Here is an 18,748-nt window from a genome sequence, read left to right as displayed (position 1 = left end):
AATAAACAGCTAACTACTAGTTTATTATAAGCAGCTAATTACAAGTTTATAAAGCAAGTAGTGGTCGTTAATATTTAGTTGATAACGTAAATTGTGACAAAAGTGTTACCATATTTAATGTAATCACACCATTTAAACCTCAGTAAAAATATGAATTATGTAAGGTAAAGTTAACTTGTAATGGAAGCTGTAACTCTACCTACCTTGCCAATACCACTACAAAAAAAAGATGACTACATATTTTAAACTAATTCCGTTCACTTGAAAATATATCCATCACGCACCCCAGTTCTCAGCCTATTGTTGAGCCATTGTGGTGCATATATTGATTTAACGATATAATTCTAATTAAACTCAATCTGTAAGGAGTGCCGGTGCTATTCAGCAGGAGAAAATCAAAGTGACAGAGTGATAGGGGTCTAATTATTGCTCTGTTCTTTATAAGGATGTTTAAGATAATAACCCCAGAGGCGCATTCCTTCCAACTCCATCCATTCTTTTTTTCCCCCTCTCTCTTTCTTTTCACTCACATTTATTATTATTTTTCCCCTCTAGATTCCCTTCGGCAGGATTATGGATTCAGCACATCTACACACTCTTCCACTGCTGAGCACAAAAATTAACCGATTTGTCTTGCATCCCAACATTGTGTGTAAAACAGAACAATATAAAATGTGCAGAGCAGCAGCAGCAGTGAAATGAGAGCTTGTGCTGTAAATTAAGGGAGTGTTTCTTTAGCATAGTTTTACAGAACTCTATGGGCTCTATTTTAACGATCTAGGCACAAAGTCTAAAGCGCATGGCAAAAAAGCTTTGGAGCGTGTCTGAATCCACTTTTGCTATTTAAAGCATGTGGTTTGTGGTCTAACAGGACTAACAGGGTTGTGCTTATTCTCTTAATGAGTTATGTCTGTGTTTTGAGCATAACATGCATTAAACAAAAATAAAGTCTTGTCATAAATTCCTTTTAAGAGTCAGTTCCATTGCACCATAGCATGTTTGCTATTTACAGGGTGGACTTTGTAAGTGAAAAAACTGAATGATTCCCTATAGCGAGAAAACAGACCATCTGCAGCGCGAGGATAAAGAACGAGCCTCCTCCATTCGGCCTCTTTACTTTCTCTTTACTCTACTTTTCCTCTTTACTCCTTTACTTACACAAAGTATGGAAATTATGTTGTACGCACTCCACCGAAGTCCTACATATTTAATTTCCTTTAAGCGCAAAGAGTTCCTCAAAATAGCAACGTGCCAACAATGCACCTTACCACACCTTCTTTATAGACCAGCACACCGATGAGTCCACAAAGAGGCACAAATGGATTTGCTATTTAAACAACATGGCATAAAATGTGAAAATTACAGTTGCGCTGGTCTGAAACTAACAACAAATCACGCCCTATTGCGCCGGGTGTATGATACGCCCTATTAGTCAAGGTTAGGAAATTGATTTGTACAGTATTAAATATAACTGGATAATTCACATTATGGAAAGAAAATCAACAGGATACTAAAAGCTACTGAGCAATTAAGTGGTTAGAGAGAGTTAGAGCACATACATACATAAGAGAGAACTTTATATTGATTGCAGGATTTAATTCAACAATTTTAATGTGTCATTTTAGATAGAAGGTGGTAGAAAGTAGATAAATCTTACCACACATTTTTATTTTAAATGCCAAAGGAACCGAAAAACATATTGTTCTCTACATATGTCATTTTAAATTTGCTTCAGGAAATAAAAACAACTCGGAACAAACAACTAGGGTGAGTCACATAATACCAGCAATCTTATTTTCATCAAATGATATGACAACTGTATTCTCCTTGTGCCAGAACTGTCAAAAAAACCACAACCAGTTATCAAAATGTACAACTTGTAGACTATCTCACATTAATACATATATTGTGTTTATTGAAAACTCATGTGCCTTAAACTGTGGGGAGTTGTGTCATTATTAAATAATTGAAATAAGCACAACATTTGAAATATGCTTTTTTCAGGAATTAAATAATTGTGGATTTTTCCATAACTATAATTGTTTAATTAAATTCTGCAATCAATCTAATGTCATTTTAGAGGACAAAATAATTAACAAAGATATGTTCTAGGTGTCACGCTGGTAGACAAGGAAGACAATAATGGTAATCGTTTATATAGTTTTGTTCAAAACAAAGTCACTTAATCAAAGTGAGGAAGTAGGGGAGTGGTGTCAATGCTGTTTGCAATCTTCTTTCACAGCATGGTAATGTAAACATCTGATGTTGGCGATCTCGCATATAGTTAGTTCATGGGAACATCAGCAGGTAAGTATGCAGACACACACTTCATCAGGTCAATAGCAGATCTTCTAGTAAACACTATTTAAGTGTAAGCGCTTCTCTTGATCAGTGTGAAGGATCCGAAGGCACATAAGGAACATTCGTGGGTGAGTATACAGACACACAGTTCATCAGATAGATGGCAGATTTTCTAGTAAACACCAGATAAGAGTATTCACTTCCCTTGATCAGTGTGAAGGACTAGAAGACTCATAAGGAACATCGTAGAAGAAGAGGAGAAGACGAAGAAGCAAAGATGAGGACAACAACACGTTCTCACTCCCAACTCGTCACATACTGACGCTTGGTCAGGAACCCTCGGCGTCAGTTATTGACGCACAGGGTACCCCTTTAGCGTCATATTTAGACGTGCAGGGATTCCCTATAGAATCTGTGCCTGAGCCTGAGGCGTCATAGGGAGACGCTGGAGGCTCGTATAATTACCAATAGATGTCAACAAACTTTTTAAAACCTGATTTACGCCTATTATCTTAGTTTTCTTATTTTAAAAATATGTAATTTTTATTTTGTTCATGAAAAGCGTCTGTAAACGGGGTCGAAACTACTGTATGAATAAACTTCGGCCCACGTGACATCCCTTCACGGTGAGTTTAACGCCGCTCTGCTATTGGTCAAACTGCATCAGCGGTGAGTTCTCAGATGAGTTCAACTGTCAACATTAAATATTACGTTAATGCTGCATAATATATTTTTATTGGAGATTAGTTGGTGTTTATAAATATTTTATCATTTACTTTATATTTAATGAGTGAAAATATATTCGGTTGTCCAGTTTAGGGTAACTATGCCTAATAAAACTTTGATTCATTCATATTATTTATTATTTTTTTACTTTAAAAAAAATATTAAATTTCAAGTACTAAGTTTAAAAATGTTTTCGGCTGATATTTTTCATTTTAAATTATTTATTAAAGTTGGGGTCATTGTATGTGGCGATCTATTTTTTACAGTCTATGCTCGCTATCCCAAGGTTCATTGCGATCCCAAGGTTCACTGCGGTTTTCCACAAGGTAAGTAAAAAGTAAACAAATAAACACGATTTGTTGATAAAGCATGTACTGTAAACTAGCGACGTTATCTAATTACATCAAGTTCATTTATTAAAAACATATTTTTCTCACATATAACGTTGGTCATGCATTAGAACAATATATACATTTTAAGATAAGGAACAGTGTAACCAGATTGTTGTTTTCCACAATAGAATTCGTGCAAAATCTATATATAATATGCAATATGCAACTCTAATAATACAAATGTATTCGTAATTGTTTCAATATTAAAGAACATCAAGTGTTTCCAAAGGTTTATTGTAAAAACAATTATTTTCCATGCCTTTAAAGGAAAAAGGCAGAAATTTTGCCCGTCTGAGCACATTTTATTCATTGTACAACACAAAACTAAACAAAAAAATAGCTTAATCTACCACACACACACACACACACACACATATATATATATATATATATATATATATATATATATATATATATATATATATATATATATATATATATATATATATATATATATATATATACAGGTGTACATTATAAGGTGTTCACTGTTCAGATATGAATATTTTTTCTTTGCTCTTTTCAGGTTCTTTAGATTTCTTTAAAAATCCAATTTTGTTTTCTAATAAGCAAAAAGTAAAATCACTTTACCCATGTTTATATGTTAAATTGCACTTGTCTCTCTCTCTATCTCTGTTAACACATTTATATTTGTTTGATTAATTCTTGTGTCTTTCAGTCTGTTTCTGCCTATCACCATGAGTGATTCCTCAATACTCAGATTTATCACCAAGATCTCAATTATAAGCTCAAGTTTTGATGACAACTTGGTGATCTCCATAAAGCACCACCATGTAAGGAAGGCCAAGACCACTCTGGAATCAGTCAAGGGTTAGTGAAGTTTTTCATTCCATGTATATTAAATATCTACATTGTTTAGGCATATGTGATTGTATGAGATAAAATGCATTTATTCTTTCACTACTATTGTAATAACAGAAAGAAACGCATTAGTTTTACTATTACTATTGTTTATGACAAACATTAAAAAACTACAGCATAAGCTCACAAAATATTGTGGCCTAACTGTTTAAAACTAATTGTTCTGGGTGTTGATAGTGGCCAACCATTTTTTTTCTTTTTCAGAAAGTATTTTGTTTTGTCTGATTTTATGACAACTTATAGGCCATCAACTGCCCACATTGGGGTTTAGGAAATTAGAACTGCTTATGCTGCTTGTCAACTAGTCTTAGGATAAGTTAGAAATGTTATAAATGTACATTTTTTTGTTGTTTTTATCTGGTACAGCTCATAGGAACTCCAATCTTCCCAACTGTGAGAGGGCCTTGCTCCAGTGACTGTCAGTGTGTACTTCATTGTTTCCATTAGTCCCTGTATCTGTAGACCTAGGTGACAGTGGGCTAGAGTAAAATTTTGGTTTTATTTAAACTAAGGCATACTGATGGCCTTTTTTATCTCAGATTTGGTCATGCAAGTATTAATATGTCCTAAAGTATTTTTATATTCTTTCCATTGGTGGAAAAGATGTTGGTATAATTATTTTTAATGGACTGCTAAGATCTCAGCAGACATTTTTCTGAGATATTCTTGAGTGGGAGTCTGTGCAATACAAGGTGGATAGTATTTGCAAGGAAGAGCCCTTCATCTGTTCTGCTTCCACACTAGATATACTGCCAATTTAAGTAGATATGAACCATAAGCATAACCATTTCATGAATGCACGAGGTACTTTAAACTGTATGTGTTGAAACTAAATTAACAAGAAAACAGCTCTGTGATGTTCACCTAAGAAAATTAGATTAGAAGATATAAACTGTTATGCACTTGTTCTGTACTGTTTCATTCCTTTTTCAAACACTGGCATTTTTGAAGGTTTATTTACAGCTAAGGATTAAGAATTGACAGGAAGATTTGTGGACTACATCAACTAATGACACTACCTCCAAAAAGTTGCAAAAAGCTGTCCAAAGTTTCAGCACCATCTTTAAGCCCATGATTTTAGTGTGTTTCATGCCTAAGCACATGAGTTTATATCTGAGATAGATGAGCTATATGACTGTCTTAAACTGATCTACAAGTAAATGCCAAAACCTATTGGTTTACTTATTTATTTATTTGTTTGTTTGTTTGTTTGTTTGTATATGTTAACCAGGTGAAATGGAGTGAGGCATACAAGGATATGCCTGGTTTTACTCTTGGGAAGGAGGTTGAACAGTGCAATATTTCTTCTATAGGATTGCAGTGACCAGACATGCTACTGTAACTCTCATGGTCATGTGCTGGAATTAGCAGATATTCAACAATTTGGCCATCTCGCTGACCTGTTGATATCAGAAGGTAACGATATCCAGTAGAATTTGTTTTAGTTGTTCAGTAACCTATTTAAATAGTATTGTGATTTTTTGATTGCTTATCATTGTAGACCGCAGCAGCTCTGCAAAGCAAGTTGCAAAACAGAATCCATGAAACTGGCAGTGACTGGAAACCAATTGGAAGACTTTGGTCTGTGATGTAGAGGAGTGGGCAGAGGGTGAGGAAATTCTTATTAATATTACATGTAGTCATGAAAAATTGTGTTACTATTACTGTCATTTTTTTTTCAGTAGCAGAAGCAAAGACAACAAAAAGAAGAAGTGATGTGGATGTCTTCGTCATATTGCATGGTATGTACACTAGACTTCTGTCAGTGTTGATTCTTTAAAAGTTGACGTATAATCCTTGTTATACAACTTTCTTTTCATAAATATATTTCAGACTCTGCTGACCCAGCAACAAAGAGGAGGGTGTTCAACATCATCCTGCTAGTCAGGATTCTTCAGGAGAAGCAGTGGATTCTTGTGGCAGAGATGGTCAACCACTATAAATACCTTTCAACTCATCCTGGTTCTTTCAAAGAACTTTCTTGCTTGTTTGCTACTGAAATGTACTGGTATGTATTTGTATTTTTTGGCACAGACATAAGCATAAGGTTACCCAGTCCAAAGGATATTAATATATTTTTATGTTGTTGTGTTCTTCTTTTAAGATTCGACATGTGGCCTAAACGAAGAGGGGTTAAAAGGTCTATGGATCATCATTCTCAAAAAGCAACAAAATAACTGAGAAATAAACAACAATACGATGGTGCAATCTAGAGACCTGCAAGGTACCTGCAAGTTTTGGCTGGAGCAGAGAACATAGATTTTTTTTAAATAAAGCTCCAGCTGATGAGTATGACATTGACTGTGGATTTTCTTTTACTGTAATCCAGAAGAGGATGACCTTAACCCTGAATCTAAAGCATGTAATAAAATCTGTAAAAAATTAAATAAAATTGTCATCATCTATAACCAAATTGTCTTTTTTTTTTTAAATACATAGATATGTACAGTATGTAAGCATTCCTCTAAAATCAATCAGTGTTGTAAATTAAGAGCATTATTGTATGCCTAACTGCTTACAACATATAACGATTTAAGGAACTCTATATTAAAATGAAATTATTACATTAAGTGACATTAAGAGCTTTTAAAATATTAATTTTATGATACATTTTTATGATAAATTAAATTTTTGCATATACTTGGGCAAAAAATGTACATTATTATGGTCAACTGCTCAGATACCTCCAGTCAATATGTGGCTGAGTCAGGCAACCACACTTCTACCTCTGGAAAAATTAACCTATGATTTACATCAAAGATCTGATGAATCCATTTGGTCCTCATGGATTTTTCTAAAAAAAAAAAAAATTAATCTCCTTTTATTTTTGTCCTTACTTTGAAACATTTGTATTCATTTGTTAGAATGTCTAACAAAAAACTGCTGCACTTGTTGTGAGATAACAGTGCGATTGTTGTTATTCTGAAAATAAAAATTAACTTTGTATAATGTTTTATTGAATGCAAGATAAAAAATAAAATATTTTCCAAGAGATGGATTGCAGCTGGAAGAGCATCTGCTGCATAATAACATGCTGGAAAAGTTGGCGGTTCATAGCACTGTGGCGACCCCTGGTTAATAAAGGTACTAAGCCAAAAAGAAAATGAATGAATGAAAATAAAATATGTATTGAAATATGTATTTTTGGTAGACATAGAACTACACAGTAACTTATAAATACAGCACAGAAATATTTTACTTCTAGTTTAGATAATTTAAATGTTTGCATTTTTATTTTGTTGGTTAATGGCTATGTATTTTTAATCATTTGGAGGTTTGAACTATTCGCAGCATTTGAAAGGATATCTTTTCATCATTGTTACCTCATTTCTCAATATTTTCATGATTCTTACAATGCAGCAAATCTTACAATCATTTGATCATAAAGAAAATAATTATCAAACTAACCCACATGCAGGACAAAGACATGTGGAATCATTATTAAACACAAGTTCATCCATTGTCATCAAATCATACTGTTACACAAACAGTTGAAGATTTAGAAAGTAAAAATAATCAGATAAAGAGTGGTTTTTAAACAAATACATGTCTTTAAAAAGGTTTTATTTATAAACATTTACATATTTTAAAAGAGCTTTTATCCATATTTCAAATAAAGTGAAAACAATTAAACATCACATGATGACCATTAATGAAACACACTTACAGAATTACATCCACACATATTATTCTGAACTCATAATATTTGTGATGAACATAATCACTATTGCTAATAACTTGTAATTAAAGAGGATACTAATGTTTAGCTTATTTTTACAGCTTTTTTTTTTTTTTACCACAACTGTACATGTGACAATACAATTTCTTGTCCATGTTGAAGATAATACATCTACATAGGTTAACTGCCCTTTTACTCAAAGGGGATGAGTAGAGCCCCGTAGAAAAGGAAAAAGTATTCACATTTCAAACGAGAAATGAGTGAGAGAATATCAGCAAGACTATTACCTATGCTGTTCAATAAATAATGTTGGATATAATAGTCTGATATATACTGATCAAGTCAATAAAAGCTGTTTAAAAAATACTCATTGTAAAATAACAAATTTATGCCTGGCTTTCATATATGTCATAAATATATGCACAATGACCTTATTCAGATAGTCTTTAGTTCATTAAAATTTGTATCTGTTCCATTTTATTACAAAAAGGCTTTAAACTACATTACCCACAATCCTTTGTCGCTGTATAGATGGGAGGGGAAAGACATGGCGCTACAAATTGTAGTTCCTTGAAAGGTGTAGTTAGGGTTAAGTTTAGGGTTACGATCTTGGTTAATCGTTAACTATTTAAAACACAGCGATAACTCATTGATAAAGGACACTGTTAGTAAAGTGGCAAAGTTAGCAAAACATAGTTAGCAACACGAAGGATCTTTTAATTTGGCTTTGAAGTTATAGTCCAATCACAACGTCGCAATCTATGTCACACTTTGTCTCTATTTGGTAATCTTCCGGCTGAAGGTTGATTATAACCTTATAATATAACTTAAATATCAAAATGTGTATTAATATTACATGTTATTTATTGTCTTATTAAAAATACAAATGTATATTTACCGTGAGATTACTTTGTGGGGGTAACCTGATGTGCAAAATGATCATAGTAAAACCAGATCATAGGCAGTATACTTAATTTGAAACGAATAATAAAATAATAAAAAAGCTTAATGTTTGAAAACATTTCAAGCATTTGCTGTAACTAAACCCTGCATCATGTAGGTATACAAATATAAATATATGTCAAACTTAAATGACAAATATAGTGCCCATTAAATAGTAAAAATAGTAGTTCATTGTAAATGAGTATGCAAATAAACACAATACATTTTTAATGAAACATTTATAATTTATTTATAATGCCACAAATAAAAATAAATAATAAAAATCACACAAAAATGCAAAAATATATATTTTAACCAAAAATATATATTTTATAAGTTTTTAATGCAATAATATATTACCATACATATATAAATGATTAAAAACAATTATAATTGAAGGAAATGTATATTTTGTATTATTATTATTATATTTATTTTGTGATATTTATTCATGTCATACATCTGGTATGTCAAGCTGAAGTAAAACTGCACTGCAAAAAATCTTTTCAAATGATGCCTTTGGAAATGCCATTAAAATAAACAGCTTTCACAACAACAAGAAGTCAAGTTCATGACAAATGCAAATTATGTTTATAATAACAACTTTCTGAACTTAAACATCAAAAGTAGAATAAGTTCAAAACATATTCAAGTATTTACTGAAGAATAGCAAAAACTATTTTTACAAAACACTGAGAACCAAAGTGTGCTTGGTGAGTCCAGGTGTTTATGCTGACTAGACTGTCATATTGCAATCCGGTTAGCATGAGGAGACTTGGGAGTAAAGTGTCAGGAATTCCTGGAGGGCTCCCATGTGTTATTCCAGGTTTTGCCACTGTAAAGTATTAGAAGTGCACAACATCATTACTGAACAAAGAATGAGTGTTAGGTTTCATTTAGAAAGTTCAGTGATATTTATTTATATATGTAAAGTGTCATTAAACCTGGCACTCTTGAATTAACTGTATAATAGGTTAAACATTTCCAGCATGTTTCCATTTATTCCAAGCAGATCTGTCAGTTCTACAAACTCAGAGATCAGGATAGTAACTGCACTTCTCATTATGAACACCCTTATCCTTCACATACATTTTTATCACCACTGATGTCCACTGCTGTAGTTTTCATTGAAGGGAATGCTGACACAAATTCCAGCATGATTTTTAAATAGCAGAATATGGGTATTATTGGGCCAAAACCTTAAAAAATATAAGATGCAAGATTTGAATCTTGATGAACATATTGTTAATTCACGTCTTGCAATTTAAAACACATCTCATGTTTGACTCCTCAATTATATGAAAACTACAACAGCATACTGTGCTCCACCCTAAAATATTTCTAAATTATAACAAGCTTATTGTTTTACATGGCTAAACATTTATTTTATGGCTGCATGATTCACTGCTATTACTGTAACCCATTACACTCTTAACCCAAACTAGTTGACTTTATTAGAAAACTGCATAGAAACATGTTGCCTTAAATCCTTTATGTTTTTACACAAGGTGAAACTAAACAGCCCACTTTAAATTAACCAATAACCTTTACAATCTTCTTGAACTTACAGTAATATTTTAATTCAAGTATGGCTGTTAAGTTGTACCTTGTATAAAATGTAAGGGGTTTAAGGCACTGGGTTTCTATACAATTTTCTAGTAAAGTCAACTAGATTGGGTTAAAGGAACAGTTCACTATTTACTCTCCCTCACGTGGTTGTAAACCTTTTTTAAAAACTTCCAAGTTACTTTGTGTTGAACATGAAGGAAGTTTTTTGAAGAAAGCTGGAAAGCCGAAAACATTGACATACATAGTAGGAAAAAACAAATACTATGGAAGTTAATGTTTGCAGGTTTTCATCTTTCTTTAAAATATAATTTTTTTGTGTTTAACTGAAGTAAGCAAGTCAGACATATTTGGAACAAGTGAAGTATGAGTCATTAATGACAGAATTTTCATTTTTGGGTGAATCTCTTTAAGAGTATACTGAAAGAAATGTCCTACTCAATGAAGCTAACTTCAGCTGCATGTGTAGCCCCATGAGTACTTATCTAGAAATCAAAACAATGATCACATCAGTCCCATTTTAGGCCCTTTATATCATATTGGCCACAGAATGGACTACTTAGTGTTGCAATAAAATAAAAAAATTAATAAAACTATGACTTACCACACAATACAAGACAAACAGTGAATTTTCAGCTCTGCCTTTGCTGTACACAAGATGAGGTTCCAGCTTCAACACTGATCTGAGTGGGGCAGTTGTGCAGCTCTGTGAGGTTGTGACTGTTTAGCTGCAGTGCTGTGAAGAGTTCTTTATTAAAAGAAAGTACATTCTTTTAAAATCTGTACATAATAACAAAGAAAATACAATGATTTTAAATAATGATTAATTCTGAACAAAAACATTACCCTTAGTCAAGATGAATTCATATGTCAAAAGTTTCTGCATCTGAAATGAATAAAAACAGATGTGACATTAGTTAAACCCACTAAACTACTAGATACATCAGTACTGCATTAAGCAGTTGTAAAGTAATGTAAGTGTAGTCCAAAATGAGCCTTAATCTGTTTAAGATAATGATTTAAAAAAACGTTGCTTGTGTTAAAAACAATTCAGCCACTTGTAATACATTTGATCAATTGTAAATTTCTGAGAAGGTGCAAGGTAATCCTTGAGTTTAACCATTACCATCCTGACTGACATAATATTTGAAAAGAAGACAGCTTGTTGTGCCTCTTTACCACAATTTAGAGATGATAGATTCTTTCTTTTATTAAATAAATTGGTAAAGGCCAAATTGTACTGGTAATAGTGTATGATATTCATTGTGTGACATACATCAGCTTAAGTTATACTTGAGCTTTTGTTATGCTATATATATATATATATATATATATATATATATATATATATATATATATATATATATATATATATGTGTGTGTGTGTGTGTGTGTGTGTGTGTGTGTGTGTGTGTGTGTGTGTGTGTGTGTGTGTGTGTGTGTGTTTTAAGGCATGGGAAATAATTGTTTTTACAATAAACCTTTGGAAACACTTGATGTTCTTTAATATTGAAACAATTACGAATACATTTGTATTATTAGAGTTGCATATTGCATATTATATATAGATTTTGCACGAATTCTATTGTGGAAAACAACAATCTGGTTACACTGTTCCTTATCTTAAAATGTATATATTGTTCTAATGCATGACCAACGTTATATGTGAGAAAAATATGTTTTTAATAAATGAACTTGATGTAATTAGATAACGTCGTTAGTTTACAGTACATGCTTTATCAACAAATCGTGTTTATTTGTTTACTTTTTACTTACCTTGTGGAAAACCGCAGTGAACCTTGGGATCGCAATGAACCTTGGGATAGCGAGCATAGACTGTAAAAAATAGATCGCCACATACAATGACCCCAACTTTAATAAATAATTTAAAATGAAAAATATCAGCCGAAAACATTTTTAAACTTAGTACTTGAAATTTAATATTTTTTTTAAAGTAAAAAAATAATAAATAATATGAATGAATCAAAGTTTTATTAGGCATAGTTACCCTAAACTGGACAACCGAATATATTTTCACTCATTAAATATAAAGTAAATGATAAAATATTTATAAACACCAACTAATCTCCAATAAAAATATATTATGCAGCATTAACGTAATATTTAATGTTGACAGTTGAACTCATCTGAGAACTCACCGCTGATGCAGTTTGACCAATAGCAGAGCGGCGTTAAACTCACCGTGAAGGGATGTCACGTGGGCCGAAGTTTATTCATACAGTAGTTTCGACCCCGTTTACAGACGCTTTTCATGAACAAAATAAAAATTACATATTTTTAAAATAAGAAAACTAAGATAATAGGCGTAAATCAGGTTTTAAAAATTGCGTTGACATCTATTGGTAATTATACGAGCCTCCAGCGTCTCCCTATGACGCCTCAGGCTCAGGCACAGATTCTATAGGGAATCCCTGCACGTCTAAATATGACGCTAAAGGGGTACCCTGTGCGTCAATAACTGACGCCGAGGGTTCCTGACCAAGCGTCAGTATGTGACGAGTTGGGAGTGAGAATGTGTTGAGGACAACCATCTAACTTCAATACCGGCCGAAGACTGAGAGGAGAAGGTGAGCCTAAGGAGTGTCCTTTGATGATGGGAAACAGGTGCAAGTGGTTAGAAGGCTGGTTAGGGTTCACGGGATTGGATGGAGGTGGTTTGTGAGGGAGAGTGGTGATTGGGTGACCAGAAACGAGCCAGGGATGTGACACTAGTGGCTTTTTTGATGATGTTCCAATTAAGTAAAATTTGTCCAATCATTTTAGACATTTTCCAAATCAATTGTGTTGAACACAAAGGGAGATATTTTGAAGAATGTTGTAAATCTGTAAACATTGACTTCCATAGTATGTTTACATGGGAACGAGACTATATGGTTTTAGTAGATAATAAAACAATCTTAGTAAATACATGAACATAGTTTGTCATTTGTATCCTATTGATTCTTCTATTTATTTACTTGCAACAGTAAGTGTATACTTTATATTAAGTGGCCTTAACTAATTACACTGAAATAAAATATATATATATATATTACAATGCACTTATAGCGTAAATACATGTTTTTACATTGTAAATTTGCTTGATTAAATGTCTGCATGTAATTAAATGTATAATTAATTTATTTAAATACATTTATAGTTGCACTGTTGATCTACCCTTTACACCCTTAAACCTTTCCATACCACTAAACCTGTCCCTAACCCTACCTGTATCCCACCTCAACAGCACCAAAAGTGTTCTGCAAAACATTATGAACACATTAAGGACCAATCCCAATTCTACCCTTAGCCCTTCCCCTTACCCCTCATTTTGCGCATGCACGCCAAGGGGTAGAGGTGTCCCAATTTTCTTTAGCTTTAAGGCATAGGGCTAAGGGGAAGGGGTGAATAGCCCTTCGAACAAAGATATTTCAGGACCACACTTAAAACCAAGGGGTAAGAAAATTTCCCAGAATACACCTGCCACAAAGGCAGTATTTCTGAACCCGGAAGTAATGAGATCCACAAATTAGTATTTTTTGGTCATTATTATGATTTTTTACGACAAACAAACACATGTTTTAAAATATTTATAACCGCCTTCGTGTTTTACAGTCATGCTTATTTAAAAAAAAAAATGGTAAAAAAAAAACTGATAAATTATGCAATCTATAATCCCTATTAAAAACTCCTGTACAGCAGTCCCACAGCATTCTGACACTCGAATATCCTGTCAGTAATGTCTAGTAGCTGTCAATGGGCTTTTTACAGTGTCTACTATAATGTTAATGTTGTTTTTGGTGTGTTTACATTGACGAATAAAAAAAAATCATGGTTTGGGGTTACATTCAGTGCATGCGAGAGATCTGCAGAGTGGATGGGAACAGCCCGAGGCATCAAGGCATTTGTGCTGCCTGTTACATTGCAAACCACAGGAGAGGGCAAATTATTCTGCAGGATAGCGCTCCTTTTCATACTTCAGCCTCTAAATTAAAGTTCCTGAACGCAAAGAAGTTCAAGGTGCTCAAGGATTGGCCAGCCCAGTCACCAGACATGAACATTATTGAGTATACCTGGCGTAAAATGGAGGAGGCATTGAAGATGAATCCAAAGAATCTTAATAACCTCTGGAAGTCCTGCAAGATGGCTTTCCTTGCCATTCCAGATGACTTTATAATAAGTTATTTGAGTCATTGCAGAGATGTATGGATGCAGTCGTATAAGCTCATGGGAGTCATGCACAATATTAATTATTTCTCTACTGCACCATGACTTTGTATTCAATACTGTACATTATTTCTGTTAAGTGACAAGACTTTTGTCTAAGCAAAGTCAGACCATACTGTCCTAATTAAATCATTAAAAATCAAGGCATGATCATATTTTATGTTGTTAAAATAACCGTAATCTAGTGGCCTTTGCCTTTCATATCAACAAATTCTGATATCAAATGATCAACTAGAAGTCAAGGTATTATTTGTTGGAACATTTTGTAATATATAGTCCTGAAATTATCAATGTGATTTTAATGTTATGTTTTTTTTTTTTTTTTTTTTTGTCTGTTTGTTTCCTTTAGGTTGGTTTACTCTCATCTAAGAGCCCCTACAATACATATGACCACTGAATGTGCACATTTTGTCAAGTGCATTGGCAGAAAAGTGTCTGCTCAGAACATAAAGTGACAGCTATTTCCCAGAACTATTCACAAAACCAACTTCACCCCTTCAATACAGTGCTGACTCTGTGGCAGGAGTTCACGTCTAGCTCAGCAGGTAATCACAGCACCTATACAGCCTAACATACACACTTCAACTATTACACACTTCAAGAACTGGTATGAAAAGTGGCTTATTTTGTTCGCTGTCGATTCGTTTTATTTTCATTGTGTGTTCATGTCATTGTGGGCATTTATTTTTATTTTTATGGAGGGCAACATAAACTAGGTATGGCTAACGTAAATGTTGAAGTGCAAATTACTGGCTACATTGTTAGGTATTTCAATTGCAGGTTAATGCAAATATCTAATAAGCTGATCACATGGCTCAGTGCATTTACACTATAGACAGACATGGTCAAGACAATCTGCTAAAGATCAAACTGAACATCAGAAAAGAAAGGTGATTTGAGGGGCTTTGAATGTGGCAGGGCTAATGGGGCCAGACATCCTGGCCCAAGTTACAAATTGCTAATCTACTGGGATTTTTACATACAACCATCTCTAGGGTTTACACCCAATTGTCCAAAAAAGAGAAAATATGAAGTGAGCGGCAGTTGTGTGGGTGAAAATGTCTTGTTGATGCCAGGAAAAAAAAAAAGAAAGAAAAAAAAAACAGACTGATTCAAGCTGATAGACCACAGTAATTCAAGCAATCATTCAAATAATCACTCATTACAACTGAGAGGAGCGGAGTTTGCTGTGAACACACAACACATCCAACCTTGAAGCAGACACAACGGTGACAATGCTGTCAGCTAAAAACAGCAAGGTAAAAGCCAGATTTACGACACAGGGCAAATTTAAGCTAGAAGTGTGAAAATTTCTACGGTTGATTTACAGGCAATGAACAAAATGAAAAACAAAAATGTGACACCTTTTTAACATATAAAACAGCACAAAATGCACAACACAAATTAGCTTTTACAGAAATTATAGTGGCAAATTCTGTAAACAGAGCTCACGCTCATATGCTGATCTACACTGACCAGACATGACACAGGATTTTTTTTTTCTCTACACTATCAGAAGTAAAGGTACATTAGCTGTCACTAGGGTGGTACCATTTAAAAAGGTTCAAATTTGAACCTAAATGTCCATATTAATACTGATACATATTAGAACTTAAAAAGTACAAAAGTGTTCTTCTTAATTTTCTTTAGGTATATATGTACTTTTGAGGTACCAATATAGACCCTGTAAGTACAAATGGGGTGGTACCTTTTGAAAACCTTTTGAGTACCTTTATTTCTGATAGTGTACAGTCGTAAATGTGTGCTAAGAATATAAGGGAACACATTACTTGAAAGGGGTGTTCATAAAAATGTCATGATTTATTTGTGTAGTTTTAGAAACTCATTTGGAGAGGAGCATGTGATATGACTAATTGCGGCTGGCCTCATATCCATAATCAGCAATAGTCTAATCAGATTGATTCAAGCTTACAATAAATAGACTGATTTCTCTCTACTACCTTATCTTTATTTTGGAAAAATCCCCCTTCCACCCTATCTCCTTCTTTTTCTCCCTTTACCAGGGGACTTCTCGAGACCTACCTGATCTCAAAACCTTCTTATTGACCAGGCAGAAGCCCTGGACTCAATTATCTCTGAGTTTAGGGTTCTCTCTGCATTTCCAAACAATGACGTAACTCGTGGCTAAACTATCATAGTACGATGCATCGTTTGGGGAAAAAAAGATGTATTGATGAGTGTTTCCCAAAACCTGCAGTTTCTCTGTCACAGATCTATTGTTTGAAACACATGCGTTTAAATGTAAAATTCCCGTAATGATGCTCTAAACGGGGTGGTAACAACTTCTTTAGAGAAGAACCCCGTAATTTCTTAGCACAAGTTATATTGTTTTAAACACACACATTTAAAAAAAAAAATCCAATATTAGTTTAATAAAAACATGCACTTGCTTTCCATATTAATTGAAATTAATGTAAATGGCACATATAGAGCCTATGTTTTCTTTACAAATAATATTAAGAACATTACATATTCTATTCTGAAACATAAAATTCCTTTACAAAAGCTAACACATATTCTAATGTCATATATAAATCATTTAAATAAATAAATACATAAATAATAAGGCTTTTTTTAAGAAATAAAATTTTATATGTATTATTTATTATGAAATAAAAAAATCCTACTTTAATAATAATATTAATATTAATAATATTAATTATGATGATGATGATTTTTATTATTACTATTATTAATATTATTAATATTATTATTAAGTAGGATATTGTTTAATTATTATTTTTTTTAAGTTTACTTTGACAATTTGACACACGTAAACCACTACAGAAATGTTCTAACCAACAGGCCCAATGTCATATACTGTACAGAAACTGCAACCCAGTTCTGGGAAACATCTATACACTAACATACACTACGGCCAATTTAGTTTATTCAATTCACATATACCACATGTTTTAGAACTGTGGGGGGAAACCGAGGATCTGAAGGAAATGCCAACTGACCCAGTCGGGACTCGAACCAGCAACCTTCTTGTTTTGAGGCGACAGTGCTAACCACTGAGCCACCGTGTCGCCTTCTACAAATCCATACAACATCCAATTCTCCTACATAATCAATAATTTCAAAATATATAAAAAATAGCTGTGTTCATACCTGCACTATTATTCTTTGTGCTTGTTTAGTAAATACCAAAAGTACTGTTTTAAAGCCAAAAAGTCAGTTTGTGCTGGCACAAGCTGTTAGTAATTCTGGCCCTAAGATTAAACTTCACAAAACATAAAAAAAAAAACTGGACACCAGATGACAGATATCAAATGAGTCTTGATTTCTGCTTCAACATTTGGATGATAGAGTCAAAATTTGCTGTACACTCCCACATACTCATTCACACATATACACGTTCAATGTAGCTTACCCATTTCACTTACAGAGCATGTCTTTGCACTGTGGGGGAAACCGTAGCACCTGGAGGAAACCCACTCCAACGCAAGGACAACATGCAAACTCCACACAGAAATGCCAACTGACCCAGCTGGGACTCAGCAACCTTCTTGCTGTGAGGTGACAGTGCTAACCACTAAGCCACTGTGCCACCCTCTATACAGGTAATTTGGAACATACTTTACTTACATTACAACCCTAAATGCATGTAGTCTGACATATTGTAAATGCATAACTGCAATAAGAAAACAAATAAAAAAGCTTTAAAAAGGAAAAACGTTTAATGTTTTAATGTAAAAAAGTATTTGTGATTTAATAATTCATGCATCAGAAGGTTCAATAAGCGGTGCATTAGCATTTAGATGGCTTCTCCATTTTTGATTTCGTAGGGTCTTTAAAGTTACTTATGATAGCGTTATTTCATTAAAAATGTATATCTGACAGGAAAGCGGGAGGATGTTTTGGATAGGAAGTGGTGAAATATTTGGAGGTGGATAGGTGGGTGTCCTTCTGTAATTTATTCTACAAAAGAGCATAAGGAGGTTGGTGTGCATTTGAAAAGGAATGATGCAACCTCAACTTTTTGAATGTGGTCCAGTTCATCTGAACA

The 18,748-nt window shown here is 33.4% G+C and overlaps 1 protein-coding gene and 2 long non-coding RNA genes across 6 annotated transcripts in view; 1 reads left to right on the top strand and 2 right to left on the bottom strand.

The window, feature by feature from the left end:
• olfm2a (olfactomedin 2a) overlaps positions 1-18,748 on the bottom strand; it is a 246,246-nt gene that overhangs the window by 152,745 nt on the left and 74,753 nt on the right.
• Positions 3,311-6,714, top strand: LOC147846074 (uncharacterized). 3 transcript variants are annotated; one of them, XR_015480174.1, is made up of 8 exons: positions 3,311-3,353; positions 4,099-4,250; positions 4,668-4,719; positions 5,615-5,717; positions 5,803-5,910; positions 5,984-6,043; positions 6,135-6,309; positions 6,406-6,714. It is a non-coding gene; the product is annotated as an uncharacterized LOC147846074 (long non-coding RNA). The 3 variants fall into 3 exon arrangements; XR_015480173.1 differs by lacking the exon at positions 4,668-4,719; XR_015480175.1 differs by lacking the exons at positions 3,311-3,353; positions 4,668-4,719 and having other exon boundaries at positions 4,201-4,250; positions 5,987-6,043.
• LOC147846073 (uncharacterized) lies at positions 11,097-12,297 on the bottom strand. The gene is made up of 3 exons (XR_015480172.2): positions 12,265-12,297; positions 11,335-11,374; positions 11,097-11,236 (listed from the first exon to the last, which is right to left on the bottom strand). It is a non-coding gene; the product is annotated as an uncharacterized LOC147846073 (long non-coding RNA).

This window comes from Danio rerio, chromosome 3 (assembly GCF_052040795.2).
Source record: "Danio rerio strain M-AB ecotype USA chromosome 3, GRCz13ab, whole genome shotgun sequence".
Classification (NCBI taxonomy): domain Eukaryota; kingdom Metazoa; phylum Chordata; class Actinopteri; order Cypriniformes; family Danionidae; genus Danio; species Danio rerio.
Note: the sequence above shows the minus strand (reverse complement) of the source record. Positions and strands in the feature narration are given on the sequence as shown.